This window comes from Tupaia chinensis, unplaced genomic scaffold (assembly GCF_000334495.1).
Source record: "Tupaia chinensis unplaced genomic scaffold, TupChi_1.0 Scaffold000272_1, whole genome shotgun sequence".
Taxonomy (NCBI): domain Eukaryota; kingdom Metazoa; phylum Chordata; class Mammalia; order Scandentia; family Tupaiidae; genus Tupaia; species Tupaia belangeri.
The window spans coordinates 2,123,576-2,140,030 of record NW_006159754.1 but is presented as its reverse complement, the minus strand read 5'-3'; the positions used below and the strand labels follow the sequence as shown (position 1 = coordinate 2,140,030).

Genomic DNA, 16,455 nt, shown 5'->3' with positions numbered 1-16,455 from the left:
CCTGGCAACTAAAAAGAAGACACCACCCTCTCCCCCCAAAAAAGCTATCATTCTCCTGGGTCCTCAATTCCTTCCCTGTTCTAGGGCCAACCTAAAGGCTGATACTCCTCCCTCCAACAGTTTTGTTTGCGGATTCTTGCTTTACTGAACAACTGCTAACTCCTCCAAAAGTGACATCCAGCCCCACCTCTGTGCTCAGACTCTCTGCCTCTACAGATTCCCCACTTGGCCTTGCCACCTGGAAGCACCCCCCTTTCCAAAGACTTTTCTAATCACCCTAGAGAACTGATCCCTCCCTCAGCTGTTCTGCACTATGGTGAGCCTTTTTTTAAAAAAATAATTATTTATTTTATTTATTCATTCACTTTATTTTAATTTGACCAGAGAGAGACAGAGAGAGAGACATAGAGGGAAAGTGAGAAAGCAAGCCACCAGGTCCGGGACTCAAACCGTGGTTGGTCATGTGGGAGTGTCCAGCGCCTTAAGCACCACACCACCTGCTGGTCCACCGGTGAGCCTTTCTGATGACTTCACTACTCTGCACAGGACTGTCATCCCTCCACCCAAAGTTCTCAAGGGTAAGAACCATGTCTTAAACTTCCTGGCATCCCTATCCCTTGTACTAGGTCTTGACTTGGCAGATTTCTAAATAATTATTTGCTAATAATGAGTGTTGGGCTTCCAGTTCCCACCAACAAGTATTTACAGAATGCCTATCACATACCAACCACTCTCTCCTTAACTTGGTTTTCAGTGGGTGGGTGGATAAGAGAGAAATTGCTCCTGCTTCATAGAATTTTCAGGGGTTGGAAGGACAAAACAATAATCAAATCAAACACAAACTGTTTTGGACACTGAGGGGTAGGCATTTTGTAGTGATAGAGACCACAGGCATGCAGGCAGCAAGAACCGCATGTGCAAAGGTCCTGGGGAGACAAACCAGCCAGCAGATCTAGGAAAACTAGGAGACGAACACGGCTGGAGCTTCAGCTAGTATTAACTTCCCTTTGTGCCTCTTCCCATTCCACACCAGGCTCCCTAACAACGCACCTCCTCTGAGCTCCCTCAGAAGGCTCCTTGACCAGCCCTGGCAAGTCTCCTGTCTTAGGCTCAGCCCTCTCCTCCAATGGCTAATCACAGCCATGACTCAGTTATCATGAACACATCACACCCAAATCCCAATTTCTAGCTTTCATGACTCTACATTCCAACATGGATTTCCCAGAGGCTCCTCAAGTCATTCAGAAATGAACAAATTCTCTCCTCCCCTCACCCTCATTCCTCACTCTAAGAAAACAAATTAAACAATGTCATTTAATCCTTTTGCTCCTCATGGCATATTGAGGGACCACCATCGACACAACCTATCCAACAGTCTAAGCCAATCGTTTGCCAAATACGAGACTTCCAAAGTTCTCAAGAACTTTTTAGCTACTTATCTGTGACAGGCCAAATAACCTTCTTTAACTGAAACAGACTGAATGTGAATCTCTATGAAAATCCAGACATTAAAGAGATTAACAGAAATGTAAAACAATGCCACTCTCTTCGCTTCTTTTAAGTTATATTTTATGAACACATTTTTAACATGAAACCAGTTTATTACTGTTATTAAATAAACCAATGTCTAATTCTGAAATTTCTACATTTTAATTTCTAATACAGTACATATTAAGAGAGATAACCTCCATAAACAATAGCTCTATGTGACCCTCAATGCTTAAGATTATAAACGGATTCTGAGAGTATAAATCTTAGATGAAGCTAAAAATGTCGACTTCTTTTTTTTTTTTAAGATTATTTATTCCATGAGCAGGAGAGGGAGAGAGAAAGGAAGTGACAGCTATGTGACATCCCCAACAGAATCTTGATGCCATGATCCACCCCCAGCTCCAGCTGGCTGAGATCATGGGCACGCACATGACCACTGCACCCAGGGAGGTTTCCAGATACGAACCCAGACCCCTCCTGTGTGAGTCTGCCTCCGAGAGCATCACCTCTCACTGCTGTGACACTGTCTGGCACCTGAAGCGTTGGCATATTCTTGTACTCAGCTCTCTCTTCTCTCACACTACCTCTTTGTCAATTCTGCCATTTAAATAACCTTTCTCATAAACCCTCCCCTCCACTTTCCTCCTAAGCTCCTTAAGCTAAAAATCAGCCCCCTCACAGATATCCATACCGCACCCTGCAGCTTATGAATGTGCCCCTTTATTTGGGAAAAGGGTCTCTGCGAATGTAATTAAGTTGTAGAGGGGCTCATCCTGAATTACCATAAGCCAATGACAAGTGCCATAAGTGACAGCCAGAAGAAATCAGACACAGGAGAGGAGGACATGCGAAAATGGAGACAAAATTTAGAGTGATGTGGTTGCAAGTCACAGAAGCCAGGAAAGACCTGGAATCATCGGGGTTGGAAAGAAGCGAGAAAGGATTCTCCCTTGGTTGCTTCAGAGAGTGCGACCTGCCAGTGCTGTGGTTTCAGACTTCTGGTCTCCAAAAGCAGTCCAGAATCAAGTTCCATTGTTCTAAGCCACTTGTTAAGTGGTAATTTATTACAACAGCCACTGAAAATATACTGCCCACCTTTATACTGAATGTCAGGGACCACCTCGCTAGTCGACCTCATTGCCTCAGTGTGACCTTCAGAGCCACTGTCCCCTAACAGCTGACCCTTAGTCATTTTAATGTTATTCAGATGTCATGATGCATTTTGCACAGAAAACCAGAAAAATACATCATAACTTTTATGACGACCTCATATTTCCTGAGCACCCTTAAATGGAAGCCCATCACCTCCATCATAATATCCAATCATTCAACACAGCACACAAGAGCCCCATGACTTGACCCAACCATTTTTTTCCCACACCTACCGAGCCTTCCCTCCCCCCAATACACGCCATAACATGCCTGAGGCCTACAGCCCAGGGCACCCCTTCTTTCTCTGTATGCTATGATTCTCTCGACAGACTGCTCCTCTCCCTGGAATTCATTACTTTCCATATCCTTAGCCCCATCTACTCCTACACATCCAAGTACCAGATTCAATACTCTTCTCCATTAGGTCCTATCTAAAAACAGGTCACTCCTGGGCCCTCCACATAGCTTAGTGCATGAGAGAGCTAGATCCCACATGGCTGACCATGGTTTGAGTCCCAGTTCTGCCAGCTCAAAAGGAAAAGGAAAAGAAAAGGAAAAGGAAAGGAAGCAGGGTGCATGTGTATACATGCCCAGCAGAATCTTGAAAGGATGGGGAAATGGAGGAGAAGGGACTGCAGCATGATCACACCTCATCAGGGATTGCTCTCTCTTTCTCTGGTGTGTGCACGTGCCAACCAGTAATTAATAAATGAAAGTGTGCCAGTCCTTACTTCACAGAGCTTTGTGCATCTCTCTCAAGAAAACAGCAGAAACACTGTATTCCTCATTTACAGATCCATCCCTCTCTATTGACACCAGGGGCTGAATAAGTCTTTGGTATGGGGACTGTCGAGTGTGGGTGCATAGCAGAACGTTAGCGCATCCCCAGCTTCTACCCACTGGATGCCAGTTAGTAACAGCACGCACACCCAATTATGACAACCCAAAACGTCTCCAGACACTGCCCATGGCCCAAGTGAAGAGAAAACACCCAGAGGCGTAAACTACTGCTCTAGACTAAAGGCTCTGTCTCAGCTCCTAGCATTTGTTGATTCTTAAATTCATTTGCAAAAGGAAGTTCCCAGTCCTAAGCACAGGCCAGGCACTGTGCTCAAAGCCAGGGACATAGCAGGAAATAAAAATCCTAGGTCCTATCCTCATGAAGCCACAGCTGGCAAAAAGCCTGCAAAGTGCCCAGTAACATCGACTATGACTGAATTTAGTTAACACACATATGTATGCAGTCTCCCAAAACTTCATGTAAAATGAGTATAAAAAAAAAACTAGGCATGGATTTGAATTTTTTACACCAAAATAAACCCCATTTTTTTCCCCACAAATGTTTAAAGTACCCTATATAGTGATGTTTCTGTCAAAACACAGAAAATAAACCCTAATGGTTAAACTTTTTCTCCATTTCTCAGGGCCACAGCTTAGCAGCACAATGAAGGAGGATCTATGCATGTAGAATGTCATGTAAGTATTGCTCCCAAGAACAGGGCAACTGGTATGGCTTCTGTGTCCTCTCAGGAGAGCTGTCTATAAATAAGGGGGTACCCCAGCCAAGAAAATGGACCCAGAAAGGAATGAACCCCAGCACACACACATACAGATGCCTAAATCAGACCTACCCCAGAGGCCAGAGATTGGGACCTTCCTCCAAAAAACACACAAGGCTAAGGCCACATGCTCACGGTAGCACATGCTGGTTGCCACTGCTGCTGGGCAGGATGAGGGCACGGGGAGCCCCAGGTTCAGTTCCCAGCCCACACTAAAAAGCCGGGTGTAGTGGAGTATGCCCTGTCGTTCCAAGTACGTGAGAGATTAGGCAGGAGGATACTGACTGAGTGAGAGACTGCCTTCACATACACAAAGAGAGAGAGAGAGAGAGAAGAGTGTGTGAGCTTCTGGAGTATTCTATCCTCTGCCCAGAAAACACCACACAAGATCTGGTGAGCTTTGAAAGGATCAAGCAGTGAGCTGAACAGGCCCCACAGAGGCACTGGGAGAGCCCTAAAATGCACACCAATTCTCATTGCCAAGGCAACATGAGAGTGTTTACCCAAGGGGAGGTTGTTTACAGAGGGGAGGCCTAGTCAAGTCGCAAGAACAAATCAGGGCACACAAATACTTGACCCAGATCAGCTTTGACAAGTCACTTTAACCTGTCTGGGACTCAATTTCCTATCGTATTTTAAGAGAAAGTTAGAACAACCCATCTCTAAGCGCCCTTCTAGTTCTAAATGTGCATGGCATATCCCACAGCAGTACAGACCCAGCATATCTCACTCTCCAAGCAAAACACAACAGGGCTCTTCCTCCTTCCCACCCAAACTCTTCCTGCCAGAAATGGGCATAAATAAAGGAGCCCACTGTTCAGTTCCCCCACAGCTTCTGATAGTCCATGGTCAGAATTTAGTGCCTAATGGACAAGATGCAGGCACCCTTTGTCACTTGCTATGTACTCCGCAGTAAGCCAGGTGTTCTAGGAATGTATAGTCTCTGGAGGAAAAGGAAAGGGGGGGGGTGCCAAAACAGAAAAGGAAAGTACCATGACAACAGAATGCTTTTGGCTGCAAGAAATTGACAACTGGTCTAACAGAGGCTTAAACCAGGTAGCCATCTATTTAACCACAAGTGGCCCCAAGTCAGCTCAGTAACTTAATGTTTTAATAAAGCTACTGCACTGACTTCTTTTTGCTGGCTTTTTGACTAGTAGGCTTACTGTGTCTTGGTCAGAAGACAGGTGCCCTAACTCCAACGATCATCTCCTCTCATTACCTTTCCAAAGATAGGAGACTAAGGAGCCTTCAGGGCATTAACACTGGCCATTCTCCTCTGCCTAAACACAGGAAATTTTTTTTTTCCATAAAGCCATTTCCATTAAATCTCTTTGGCCAGGGGCCGACCCTGTAGCCTAGTCATTAAGAAAGCCAGATCCCACATGGTCAACTATGCTTTTCATCCCCAGCAGCTTTCAAAATATCAGGAGCAGGTGCATACCTGCCCTATAACCCAACAGGATGGGGAAATAAAAGAGAAGGGATGGTGTAACCACACCCCTGTGGAGATGCTTTCTCCTCTTCACCCCTATCCTATCTCTCTCTGGAAAGTGCAGGCACCCTCTGACAATAAAAAAGAAAAAAGCCTCTTTGGCCAGAACTAAGTTATAGGTTACTTCAAGCTGCAAGGAAGACTAGGAGAAGATATGGCTTTTAAAAAAACATCTTTAGTAGAAAGCAAAATTTAAAAAAAAAGAAGAAAGAAAGAAAGGCAGGATAAAATTGATGGTGAAATAGTGAACAAAGTGTCTGCCACATACAACCATACCCAGTGACGTACCAGGAAACGTTACCAGCTTTCATTAAAGACAACAAAACTCATTTGTAGCATTTGGTATTTTCATGGGTATAAATACCCACTAGAGCCGTTTTAACCTACCAACATGATGTCAACCAGTTTATAACATAAGTTTATAACGCTTTCCGTCTAAAACTGCCTAGCTAATCTGGTCTTATTCTCTCTGGTATTATTCTCCCTAGTTTAGAGATGAAGGAAATGACTCACTATCAGAAGTTGTGAAGGAACTGAACGGTGGGCTCCTTTATTTATGTCCATTTCTAGCAGGAAGCGTTTGGGTGGGAAGTGCAAGTGGCAGGGTTGGACTGCTCATACCAGTCCTAACTGCAGCCCTCAACACTCATGACAGCCTCACAGGGATGTAAGTGCCTGAGCCCACACCCTGGGAGACCCCTCTGCCTACATATCACCCACAGGAGGCCCTCGCTTGTCTTGGAACTAACAAAGATCCATTCCTGTAAACCCAAAGTTACCTATTACTCTTTATTCGGTCATGACAGTGCACATTTACTGTTACAGCTTGGAATTGGATTGATACAAAGAAAATAAAAATCACCCTTAATCCCATTTCCCTCAGAGATAACAACGATCTACACGTGAGTGATAATTCTTCCTGATTAGGTAGACACGATTTTTAAGTGGAATGCATAGTATTTTATAACTTAATGACATTTTTCCTTATTATGTAAACTTTCTAAGACGGAGAAACAGAAGAGTAAAACGAACTCCCAGTCACCATCATCAAGCTTCAGAAATCATTTGAAGGGAACCGGCAGTTAGCGTAATGGCTATGTCGCCGGATTCCCACATAGTCGACTGCGGTTCGTGTCCTGGACCCGGTGGCTTAGAACTCACGCTGGGCGCGTGTGCGTGCATGCCCAAGATCCCAAGAGGAGAATGGAGGAGAAGGGATTGCAGCGTGACCATCCCCCCTGGGGGGTGATTTCTCGCTTTCTATCTCTATGTCTGTCTCTGTCTGTCTGGCGAGTGCATGCACCCTATAGCAAAAAAAACTCTCAAAAAAAAAGAAAAAGAAATCATTTGAAGACAATTAAGAGGCCGAGTGCTGCATGTTCCCCTCTCATGAAGGAGCACGTAGGGGTGGGTGCCTCAGATTTCTCCCCTTCACCTAGCTTTCCCCACTCAGACCCTTAGCTGTTCTCCAAACTAAGTCAACCACCTTCTTTCTTCAATTCTCAGACTAGAGGCTTTAACCATTTTTTTTTAATCATATTCACTCCTCTGTGAATTCCCTCAACTTCTCCAATTCCTGCTTAGACTCGCAAGAAGTCTCAGTCCAAGGTTCAGAACCTCATTAAAGTAAAGGAGAACTTCAGAAGAAGTAAATCACAATTCTTAGGGTTTCCAAGTTCCACTTACTGTGTCTACTGGTTTGTTTTTCACAGGTCAGTGCACAAACACACATGCACTCACCCTTGGGTGACAGGGCTCACTGGCACAACTAAAATCCTTGACCTCTTGGTTCACCTTCGTCCTCTCCTTTCTGGTGTTCACCCAGCACAGTTGACCTTATAGACCTGTTCGTGGTCTTCCAACTTCCTACAAGTTCACATTTCACCTCTTCAGGTGTCAGCCTAAGGGAAACAGCCAACAGGCTAATGGCCATTTGGAAACACCCCAAATTAACAACCTTATAAGAGCCCCAAAAGAGCCCAGGTGAGAACCGAGCTGACCATCCAATAAAATCCCACAGCCCTGACAAGTTCAAAGAATGGCTTTGTGGGACAAAGTAATACCTGTTCCCTTGTGCTCCATTTTAGCCAACCGCTCACAGGAGGGAGCTGTGGATATTTCAAGACCAAGGCATGGAATTCGATTCTGCTCTAAACCATGCACAGCTGATGGAAACAAGCTTGTGCTGGAAGCCATGGTTATTAGAACAGGGCCTTGGGACCAGCAGTTAGCGTAATGGCTATGTCACTGGACTCCCACGTAGTCAACCGCGGTTCGCGTCCCAGACCCAGTGGCTTAAAACTCACGCTGGGCGCGTCTGCGTGCATGCCCAAGATCCCGAGAGGAGAACGGAGGAGAAGGGATTACGGTGTGGCCATACCCCCTGGGGGGGTGAATTTCTCTCTTTCTGTCTCTCTCCGTTTGGCGAGCGTACGTACGCTATAGCAAAAACCTCTCCAAAAAAAAAAAAAAGAATAGGGCCTCAAGGGAAAAAGTGACTAAACTTATTTGCATTATTTAGTACCAATAGTCACTAATACTTAAAATAGTATGTTTATCTAAAAGATTCTATCTAATATGCCAAACAGGGGGCAGCAAATAGGAGTATGGCCCAGTTTAAAATGCTCTCTACAAATGACACAAATTTAGACACTGTTCTCAGTGTCTAAGAATTTCCTAAGAATCAGATTTCCTAAGAATCACCTAAAAAGCTTGTATAAAATGCAGATTCCTGAGCTTTCTTCCAGAGATTCTGACTCAACAAGTCTAGGTTGGAATGCGGCATTATATCTGCATTTTTTTGTTGTTGTTTTTGCTATAGTGTGTGTGTGTTCACCAGAGAGAGGGGGAAAGTGAGAAATCATCCCCCATGGGGGATGGCCACACCACGGTCCCTCGTCTTCCAGTCTCCTCTAGGGAGTTGGGGCACATGCATGCACCTGGTGTGATTTTCAAGTTGCCAGGTCCAGGCCTCAAACTCCACAGCCTTAACCTCCACTCTGCCTGCTGGCCCCTATATCTGCATTTTTAACAAGCATCTTTGAGAATTCTGCTGCAGGTGTTAACAGACTGAAATATGATAACCAGTTAAGTTCCTCCTCCCTGGGCAGAGTTTGGATAGCAACACTTCTGTGAGCAGCTGGATAAAACAGAACCTCTGACCTAGTGCTTCCTACACTGATTCTGTTCCAAGAGTCACCTGAGGCACGAGTTAAACATATAGAAGTCTCCCTCTCCTGAACACTGAGATTCAAGAAGGTCTGAAGCAAGACCCTGAGGCTAGCCAATTAGTCTCAGGTTGGACTCTTTCTGGAATCAAATATCTCCCTAACCTTCTCCAATTTTTGGTCCCCCAGGCAACTGGTCAACCTGTCCTCTCTTCCTATACAAGTTGATCAACAGCCCCTCCTTTATAAAGATATAAATTTTTACCTCCCCCACGCTACCTCCCAACTATCTCCCAAACAAGCCTTTATGTATCTTAAAAAAAAATTTTTTTTTTTTGGAGAGATTTTCACTGTAGGGCGCATGCGCTCGCCAGACAGACAGAGAGAGACATAGAGACAGAAAGCGAGAAATCACCCCCCAGGGGGGATGGTCACGCCGCAATCCCTTCTCCTCCATTCTCCTCTCAGGATCTTGGGCACGATGCACATGCGCCCGGCGTGAGTTTTAAGCCACCAGGTCCGGGACACGAACCGCGGTCGGCTACATGGGAGTCCAGCGACATAGCCATTACGCTAACTGCTGGTTCCCGTATCTTAAAATTTTTAAATGCTAATAAAACAGAAGTCATCAAAATAAAACAAGTACTAGGAAAGTTAAATCTTAAAAATATAACTGATCATTAAGAGTTCTGCATTTTAGGGGCTAGATCCATGGCCTGGTGGTTAAGGGAAGGTGAATTCCATATGGCCAACCAAAGTTCAAGTTGTAATCCCAGCAGTATGAAAAACATACCAGGCATGTGTGTTTGTGCACAAATGCAAGAGCATGTCCAAAATCTTCATGGGATTAAGAAATGGAGGAAAAGTGATTTCAGTGTGACCGTGCCCTAATGAGGGGCGCTTTTGCTCTCTTCCTCTCTCTGTTTCTCCCTGGTGAGCACACATGTCCTGTAGAAATAAAAAATTCTTCATTTTGGAACCAGCAGTTAGCGTAATGACTATGTTGCTGGACTCCCACGTAGTCGACCAAGGTTCAAGTCCCGGACCCGGTGGCTTAAACTCACGCTGTGTGCGTGTGTGTGCGTGCCCAAGATCCCGAGGAGAATGGAGGAGAAGGGATTGTGGTGTGACCATCCCCCCTGGGGGGTGATTTCTCACTTTCTGTCTGTCTCTGTCTTCTTGGCAAGCACACGCGCTCTATAGCAAAAACCTCTCAAAAAAAAAAATTTTTCATTTTGTTAATTTCTTCATTAAGTATTTACTGAGTAATCCAACTCCAGGCACTAGGCAGTTCAGAATCGTGAACACCACAAACAAGGTCCTGCTTTCATGCAGCTTACATTCCAATGTGGAAGGCACACTATGGACAGGAGAACAAGCATCCTAATAATCGCACTGGCATTTTTGGCATTTTTGATAGTAACAAAACATGTTAACACAGAGGGCTGATGGGCTGCAAAGAAGGCCTCCTTGCAGAGTGTCTCTGAACTAGGAACCAAATGACAGGAAACATAACTGCAGAGGAGAGCAAGGGACAGAAACCTAGACACGAAGGGGCTGAGCCTGTGAGAAAACTGAGAGGCAGCCGGTTGTCCCACTGCGTGGCCAGGGATGGGGAGAAAGAGTTGGAAGGGGCACCTGGAGACCCCAGTTAACAAGGGCAGGGTCTTATGGATGTTGCTTTTATACAACTGCAGTGGGAGGCCCTAGGATCCTTTCCCAGGGGTCAGCAAACAGTAGCTGACCGGTACTGAGTGCCGTCTGTGTGTCAAGCACAGTTCAGAGTACTTCACATTTATTCGTTCATTCTATCTCCCCAGCATCCCCATGAAGTAGGAACAGCTGGGGACTGCATTCCACGAGCGAGGAATCGGAGTCAAACAGGCAGTAGTGGTGGAGCCAGAACTCAGAGCCAGACTGTCTTGACTGTGGGCAGCGGGGGTGGAGGCCCACAAAGGCCAGACTGGTAGGGCCTTGACGGCCAGGGTGAAGGACTGTATTCCAGGTGTAATGGAAAGCCACTCGAAGGGAACCGAGACTTTTGGACTCATTCCCTCAGATCTAAGAGAAGGCACAACTTTTGGGAAAAGCGCACCAAAGCCCTAGTTAAGTGGACTGCTAAACCAAACCACTGCAGCTTCAGCCGTGCACAGATGGCTAATTCAGACACATCTGCCTCAAGCAAGATTCTTTAGTCTTCTCAGTTCAAGCTCTCAAACGTGGGGCCCTGGACCAGCAGCATTAGATCATCTAGAATCTTGTTAGGAATGCATATCTTGGGGCCTCACCACAGAACTACTGAATCTGCAAAAGCCAGAAATGTGGGGGTTTTTTTCTTTTTTTTTTTTTTTGGAGGTGGGGGAGAGGTTTCTGCCATAGAGCACATGCACTCACCAGAAAGACAGGGAGTGACAGAGAGGTAGAAAGTGAGAAATCAACCCCCAAGGGGGGATGGCCACACAGCAATCCCTTCTCCTCCATTCTGCTCTCAGGATCTTGGGTACACATGCATACACATCCGGTGTGAGTTTAAGCCACTGGGTTTGGGACTTGAAACACGGTTGACTACATGGGAGTCCAGAGACATAACCATTCTGCCAACTGCTGGTCCCACCAGAAACGTGTTTCTAACAGGCCCTTGAAGTGATCCAGGTTTGAAGCACCACTGCTCTGGGCTACTAGGCTCACCACCAACTCTCTGAAGTCATTCTGAGTTGGCCTCAGGCAGCTCCTGCCCTGCACACCTTCCTCCAGACCCTGCCAGTGGGACTCAGTGGCTCCTGATGTCTAGAAATCTCACTACTGCCCCAACCCATGTTGCTAACAAATTTGATCTCCTGAATAGCTTTTCTGTTCAAGTGTTTAGGCTGCTCCTGTCTCTGGGTAAAATTCCCCTTCCTTCCGACTTCTCGGGCCTAATTTCACTTTCAGCCTGGAAGCCTCCCAGGCAGATGCAAAAGGTACTTTAACTGCTAACTGAGACTTCCCCAACATCTCTTAGCTGCCAGGTTTCCTTTTTTTGTCTTTATTCATGCATCATACTTCACTTATTTATTGGTTTTATTGCTAGACAATGCTTTCACTCACCAGAGAAAAAGGAAGAGAGAGAAAGCACTCTCCCCTCAAAAGGGATATTTGTCACACCCCAAGCCTCTTTCCCCCCTTCTCCATGCTATCAGGATTTGGGGCATGCAGACACATATGCCCAACCTGTCCTTGAAGCCCCTGGGGCAGGCGGCCACAGGGGATCGAGCTCCCACTGCAGAGTTTAACCACTGTGCCATGGGCCAGCCCTGTCCCACCTTCATTCAGACAGTCCAACAAGTATTTGTGCCCTCAGCATCCCAGGAACTAACTGCACGAGGGGCCAGGTACTTGAGGTGCCTAAAACGGACCTTATCCCTACTCTTCTGGTACTGACCCACCAGCAGGATACGGCAGGATGCAAACAGATTCATAGTTATTACTGCTATGCCAGAAAGGCCTTTGGAGGTTGTTGGGCTAAGACCAGAATGAAAAAGAAGAGGTAAGCCCTAAGAGTAGCTCCTGACAGCCCATATTTGGGGGGCCGAATTTATACTAGATTCTATTCTAAACACTTTACAGACACCATACATGTCATCTTCCAACAGCCTTATGTGGTCAGTATTGGGGTGTCGAGAAAGTCATGATGCATTTTTGCACAGAAAAACACATCACAATTTTCCCGATAACCTAACAGTATCACTCCCCGTCTACTAAAAATGAAACTGAGAACAGAAAGAATAAAGTGTATGCAAAACAGGAAGGCCAGGAATCCAACCCAGGCAGAAGCAGTTCCATGGTCCACCTTCCTAACCACAGGCTAAGGTGAGAAGAGTAGGGTTGCATGTTGATGGTGGGGGCAGGCAGGCAGACAGGTGCTCAGGCAGCCTATGCAGGAGCCCCAAGGTAGAGAAAAGTCAGCCTGAAGGCGGAAAAGCAACTAAGTATAAGCTTCGTACTGGTGGAGCCATATTGGTGAAACTGGGAGCACTGGATGGATTCGTGACGTTTCTTGGAACTGGACTGCAGCAGTGCACTGGTGGATGCGTGGACACTGACGGGTGATGCAGCGGAAGCGAAAGGCAGAAAAAACTCTAGTTTTTTTTTTTAAAATACTGTTGTGCAGGCTTGAGGATAGTCTGTTTCCACAGCACTAAGTATTATAACACCATAACTAAAGTCCTATAGGCACACTGAGTCAGCTGAGCGAGGTAAAGCTTCAAGCCCCACCGCCAGCCCCTCTCCACATTCGAGGGTTCCATCTTGCAAAACACTGTTAGCACAGGTTAACAACAATAAAAACTTCTACAGTGACGACAATGGCTGCTACCAGGAGGAGGGCTTCTCCTCACACAAACATTGGTTCAAACTCTGTTCTGAAGAGCACAATTTACAAAACTGAAAAGACACGCAATTTGTCCAAGGAGCACACAACTGCAAAAATCCTAAACCAAAATCTGAACCCAGGTCTACTCAACTTGGAAGCACGCACTGCCGCTCTTAACTTGGCATTTCCCACCACACTGGATACCTATCTCTGACGACGTATAGTTTCAAATACACAGATGACCTTTTTAAAGTTATAGTTTGATTGTAATATGTACGAGAGGACTTCAAAAAGTTCATGGAGGGCCCAGCTCCATCTGCAGCACAGCGGTAACGCGCTGCTCAAGAAAAACCAGATCCGGGGCCAGCAGATGGTGTGGGGGTGTTGGAGGTTATGGGCGAGGGACTCCAACATGGTCAACCACGGTTCAAGTCCCAGACCTAGTAGCTTGCTTTCTCACTTTCTCTCTCTCTCTCTCTCCCTCTCTGGTCCAATTAAAATAAAGTTAAATAAAATAATTCTTTAAAAAAAAAAAGAGAGAGAGAGAGAAGCCAGATCCCACGTGGCCAGTTGTGGTTAGAAACCTGGGAACGGTCAGGTCAGCCTGACACACACAGCACATATACAATTGTCCAAAATCCTGCCCAAGATCTATCAGACCAAAGGACTCGAGGAAGAGGCTCACAGCATGTCCAGATCTTGTAGAGGGTGTGCATCTCTCTCACTCTCTCTTGTACACTCTTACACATACACTCAAGCACTCTATCATGATTCAAAAAAAATAATCAAGTGTATGGAAAAATGGAATTAAAGGATGAGTTTATTCCGGTGCCAAACGAGAGAAGCCAGATCCCACGTGGCCAGTTGTGGTTAGAAACCTGGGAACGGTCAGGTCAGCCTGACACACACAGCACATATACAATTGTCCAAAATCCTGCCCAAGATCTATCAGACCAAAGGACTCGAGGAAGAGGCTCACAGCATGTCCAGATCTTGTAGAGGGTGTGCATCTCTCTCACTCTCTCTTGTACACTCTTACACATACACTCAAGCACTCTATCATGATTCAAAAAAAATAATCAAGTGTATGGAAAAATGGAATTAAAGGATGAGTTTATTCCGGTGCCAAAATTTTTGAAACCCATGCACAGCTTTTTCATAATACACATCTTTCACAAACTTCTCGAAGACCCCTCATGTGTTTTTGTATGTATGTGATTCTAAAAAAAAGTAGACGTGACCCGGTGTAAGTGTTATTGTATACACACATATAGCAGTAACTTCATGACTTCGTGTGCATTACTACCTAGGAAACACAAAAAGTTTTTTTTTAAGTTAAAGTATAGAAAACATTGGGATAAAAATACAGGTAGTGCAGGGATAGGGTAGAAATCTTGAGGGAGGTAGTACATAAATAACTAAAGCTTAGGGAACTGCTCACAACCACCCAAGAAGAGCCAAGCACCTGTTCCATATTGCACCCAAATCTGGCTACAGCCACACACAACTGACTGCTTGAGAGAGAGAAAACATTAGTTGGCTTGAGGGAAGTGAGTAACATCACAGCAACATAATTTAGCATAAATCATCCTCGGCGCAATATTGGTTTTGACATAAATACTCATTTGATGGTCCAATTCCTCAGCTTACTCACCACACACCTTGGTTAAGTCAATTAAGTCTCCCTGATTCTCAATTTCATTTCATCAAAAAAAAGTTATAAAAATTAGCCTCTAAGATACCTTCCAGTTTTAGAATTCCGTAAGATATTACAAGACCCAGAAATCCATCATTATTCTTTCCAGAATCATAAAAGCCCCGATTCTGAGATGAGTGTTGACCTGAAGAATAAATGCTAACCGAATCCACACGGCACACCAACCCATAATCCCATAACCGGGCGGCTGCAATCAATTATGCTGCCCTCTGGAAAGATTAATTACAAGATGATAAAAATCAGCCAAGGAACATCCCAGTCCATAGGAGAATTTTAAGACTTGCTAGCTAGTTGTTTGTAAGTTACGAACATTCTTCACACTTGGTCCTCAGTATCTCCTTTATTTCCAATCCTAACAATTAATTCATCAATAGGTGTAGCAGGGTAGGGAAATGAGTGGGGAAGAAATCTACAAAATCCAATCAAACGCCTCCCAGTAAAGGCTCTGAAGAAAACCACCTGCACAACTTTCCCAGCTTCAGTCTGAATGACTTCACGGATGTTCAAGCCTACCTAACGTGTTAAACCTCTAACAGGAATTGTCGGCCTTTATTTCTCTGATATAGTTATGAGCAAAAGAATTTAGCCAGAACCAACATTCTTCCTCTACTAATAAAATAGATACACTTCCCAAAACGCAAGTCTGAAGGATCCCTCCATGCCTTATTTACAAAGCCCTGTGCATCAGTGGACCCATAACTTTTAATAGAAGGCTTTTAGATTGCCAGAAGATAAGTTCTGAAATGCGGTCAGCTGGTGTTGAGCTGAAGAATACAGAGGATGGGTGGGCTACAGCTGGCAAATTCTAGAGGCACAGCTGGGTAGCAGGTGATCTGTATTAAGGGGAGAAAAAAAAAAAAAGGCAAGTCCCTGGACAGATTGTGTAGCCAAGGGTGATCATTATAACTGGAGAGTTGTTACATAATTACTTGTTAACTCCTGACAAACACTCACATAGCTATAAAATGTCATGGTTACACTAGCCATTGAAGCCGTGTACCTGGTGCAAGAGTCAAGGTTTCTCCAATTAATTTCATTCAAAGAAATAAGCAACCCTGGAATCTAATCCCTACCAAGGTAACTCGCCTCCTTTTACATATACAAAACAGCCTCCAGCAATTAAGCCAATCGCCTCTAGGGACCAAAATCAGTGTTTCTCCTTAACACTGATTTTTAGAAGGGAGATGGGATACAGAGGTGCATTCAGAGAGCTAAATATTTATCACCTCACCGAAAATGACTTCTATTTCAAACTGGAAAATCTGAAGAGAACCACCCCCCATCCCGCCCCCGTCCCTGTTCAACTGGCGCAAAACGCAAGACCTCAGTTTTGGATACACTGCATACCAACATTTTTCAGAAAGTTTACGAGGATTTACCAAAGCGGCGAGTAGAAAAATAAAGCAGGCAGAGGCAGGGAAGAATGAGCAGGAGGGTTCCGGCGAGAAGCAGCCCGTGAAGCACCCAGCAGCGCCGTGCAAGGCCGGGTAACCGGGAAGCGACCCGGCACCGGGAGAACGAGC

At 45.2% G+C, this 16,455-nt stretch overlaps 1 protein-coding gene across 1 annotated transcript in view; it reads right to left on the bottom strand.

Annotated features, from left to right (window-relative positions):
- MED12L (mediator complex subunit 12L) overlaps nt 1-16,455 on the bottom strand; it is a 393,053-nt gene that overhangs the window by 376,152 nt on the left and 446 nt on the right. The window lies entirely within an intron of this gene.